Source organism: Nothobranchius furzeri, chromosome 2 (genome assembly GCF_043380555.1).
Source record: "Nothobranchius furzeri strain GRZ-AD chromosome 2, NfurGRZ-RIMD1, whole genome shotgun sequence".
In the NCBI taxonomy this organism is placed as follows: Eukaryota; Metazoa; Chordata; class Actinopteri; order Cyprinodontiformes; family Nothobranchiidae; genus Nothobranchius; species Nothobranchius furzeri.
In genome coordinates this window covers 71,944,375-71,948,426 of record NC_091742.1, presented here as the reverse complement: position 1 = coordinate 71,948,426, position 4,052 = coordinate 71,944,375, and positions in this window count along the sequence as shown.

The window sequence follows — 4,052 nt, the reverse complement described above, 5'->3', positions numbered from 1 at the left end:
TTCAGAAGTCGCACTAGTCGCTTTGTTTTTATTTTGAACAACAGGGTTAAAAAAACTGTCATGAAAATTTCCTCTTGTCATTTTCATTTCTTATACACATACATAAATAAAATATCACTGTTTAATTTTCATTTGTCGTTAATATTTAGTCTGAACAAGCTGACCAGCGTGTCCAGCATCATGTCACAATTAAATTATTTCTCTTAAAGTAGAAACATTTTACCTCCCGCGTTCTGGTTCTGCTGTTGGCCTGTGACCCACCGATGCTCTCCGAGCTGCTCACCATGGCTCCTCAGTGGGCTGATAGCGAGCTGTGCTGATCATGATGTCCAAGTCTGAGATAATGCTCACATGTTCTGATGGGAGTGTTTTCTTGATTAATTGTGTTACCTCTGCATTGTTCTCTGTGCGTGACCTAAAATGTCTGCACACCCACATGTGGCGGGTACTTCAAGTCTGTCAGAATGACCAACAGCCTTGAAATGTCTCTTTATAATTATTTGAGAAATGAAAATGTGGGAATTCGAGTTGCAGGCTGACAGTTGTACACAACGCCACCTAGGGAGTTGCACCCCAGGATATAAAGACACACAGGTCCACATCAGGCAGGAGATGTGGCCTGACTAATAACATGGTTTTATTCATCAAATCAAAATAAAAGGGGAAAAAAACCGGAAAAAGTCCAGGGTCCAACTCGGCCAGCAAAAATACAAACCAAACCAAACTAAAACCACCCCAGTCACAGTGCCATGCACCCAGGAGGTGCACAGTGAAGGAACACACACACACACACGTGGAAAACTCCCGCCACTGAAGCCGAAGAGACCGGAGAGATGCTTCGCTCCAGCAGCAACTCCCACTCTCATGTAACTAGCCGGGATGTCCAGACAGACCTCGGAATATCTCTGTCAGTGCTTCTCCTTAGGCACGTCAACACACCACACTCCCCACCGCCGATCAGTGACGTAGGAGGCAGATTTAATGTGACATGACCGTTAGACTGCAGTTGCTTTCAAATACACAAGATATGTGTTGGAATAAATACCACAAATGAAAGTGACCTGAGTCGGATTTGAAAAAAAATCAGATCTGTGCTGTTCAGCCTGTTCAGACTCAGGTAAAATCGAATTTGATGCACTTTTTCCTGCAGTGACAGCCTCAGACACAATGTGTGAAGCATTTTGATGCGCTGTAAAATTACCCAAAACCACTAGATGGTATCACAGCTAATGTGTTAGAGGCCTCAGTGTGAACACGTTCTCTGTTGTTTCCTGGATGCTAAACCAACAACAGCCTTCCCCATGTGAGTCAAGATGGGTGAGTCCATGAACTTTTGTTTATTATCATTATTATTTTGAGTTCATGAATGTTAAGTGACAGTGTGACATAGATCTGTCAGGTTTTTCACATCCTAGAGTTTCACCGTCTATTTTCTATCAGAAGCTAATGCAGGAGATAGGCGTAGGAGACTGTTTTCATTTTCAGCCTGCATGAAAAACTCGGAGTGACTCATTATAATGCTTAACAAAATGGTTTTCCAATTCTGATTACTGGACAACTCATCTTCACCTTCTGAGCTACTGCTGTGCGACTGAATGCGAGAGGATGATAAATAACAGAAAATATATTTCTGAATAACGTGTCTCCCTCACTTCTGAGATGATGGTTACGCCCCTGGTGTCAGTGGTTTCTCTGCTGCCCACTGTCTTTTATGGGTTCAGAGTCACACAGCCATTGATTTAGCAGATTGTTAACCACCATGTCCTCATGCTTTCATTAAAAAGAAAACGTCAAAAGACCTTAACTGCTACTTTAATTTAGCCTTTTAGTGGCAACATTTCTTAAGTGTTTGAAGTTTAAACTTTTTTTTCTAGAAAAAGGAACTAAACATCTCGTTTCCTGTTAGAAAGTCCTCCCACACGATCTCTGTGAGTCCAACACAGGTCATGTTTGACTGTGGGTGGAAGAAGACGTTGGTGTGACTCTGCTAAACTAGGATAATCATCAAGCTAACCTGCACCACAAAACACGTGAATGTCTGCCAAGAGATCTGAGTGCCAGTAGAGCAAAGATGAACTTATTTCATATTAATCTAGAAAAATGTGCTGAAAAATTACGAAACGTTAAATATAAACAGAGCCATAAAGTGTTTGGTAAAACTGGTAATGAGCCTCTAACGTCTCTATGCCCTCACCAAAAAGTGGCATAGAAATGGCAAATGGCCCTTTTAGCGCCTTCTTAGAGTTCTGTCATTCACACACACACACGCACGCACGCACGCACACACACACGCACGCACACACACACAACTTTTATACTTTAAATTACAGTAGTTCTCCTCCATGGTGCAATCCTTAAACTGCTACATTTTTGGGTTTTCTATTTCTAGCATTTACATTTTTATAGTCTCTAAGAGAGGATTGAACAAATCCCCTAATTTCATCTTTATTCACAAAAAACATCTGCTGCTCGTTTGCATGCAGCTCAAGAGAAACCTCCTATCTGCTGGTTTCAACTTCTCCTCTTCCAAAAGAAATAACAAACATTTCTCATAATTGCTGCGCAAGTTGTCTTCCTTTCACTGGCTCACTGTTGACAGACCTTCGAAATAAATTATGGTGTTGAAAAAGAGGAAAATCGATTCTTCCTTTTCATCCGCTCTCATTCTCTATTCAGATAGTTTTTTATTTTTCATTTCAAATTACGTTTTTATACACTTTCCACCTAGCAGCTGCTTGTGACCAAAGGTTTCTTAAAAAATCAGGAAAACTGAATGTATAAAACCCTCTATGTCTCACAGTAAAACTGTTACTGACAAGTTTTATGACATTTTAACTATTTGTAAAAATGAAAAAAATCTGTCTTTGTGCTTTAGTTTACAATTGGTTAGAAAAATCAAGAATGAGACCTCTTACATGTGTCCCTCATGGATTTTGTACGGGGTGCTAGGATCACTTTTAAATGGCCAGTGTGGTTTCCCTCACATCTGTGGGAAACCCATTATGCGAGGCTGTTTCAAATCATTTCCAATTATTATTATTATATTAGGGCTAGGCCCCTGTTTTCCCCAGAGAGAGCAGCCGCCTTTGGACAGGCACTCGATCACTGTTGAAGCACAGGTGGGAGGGAGATCGAGGGAAATTGAGGAGGACATTGACCGCTTCAGTTGATGACCTCGCCAGGCTAAAGGCAGGCGGACACTGTGCGACTTTTTCACTCATAGCGTTCAGCTTCAGCTCAAACTGTACGACATTCTCGCAGGGCAAATCTCACGAGTCATGTGCTCACACTGTACGACCCAGTTCTCAGACGCAACCTGACTGCTCACGCTGTATGTGTGGTAGCAACACGTCAGACCTAAAATATGCTAAGAATAGCCGTTTTTACACAACACGTCAGACTTTTTTTGTGCAGTTACTGATGTCTGTTGACGTTCGGGAGTGCTGCAGGAGGACACAGATTTATGAGGGTTGGATGAGAAAAATGAGGAAAATGAAATCCTCCCACTCTAAACAGATGAAATCCAGTAATTATCAGCCCAAAACTCCATACGTCTTCAATGTACTCCACGGACAGCTGGGAAAGGCATACCACTCCTTCCAGGAATCCAAAATATACCCCACCAGGTGCCTTTCATGTGGACAAGTAGGAGCCCCCACTCCATTCTCATTGTTGAATAAATCTTGTCGATCACATTGAATGACCAATTAATCAAATCCATGATTTAATAATAAAAAAAGAGTTTTCAGGAGGAATGCAGAAAGCACTCTGTAGGCAGACAGGACAAGAGCCTTGGGAAAAAAGGTAAGGGGGAGAAAAGAGAAGCATCTGTACTCTCCGGGTGCCAGAAGAAGAGCTGGTTGAACCACTGGAGATGTGTCTTGTCTCTGGTCCTATTTGTGGTGTTCATTGACAGGATCTCAAGGCTAGGATGGCATCTAGTTTTGGAACGCCATGGTTTTGTGTCTTCTTTTTGCAGACAATAGCTCTGTTGGTGTCTTTATACATGTTTTTTTATTGATGCAAGCATCAGTGGACATATACTTTTGTAT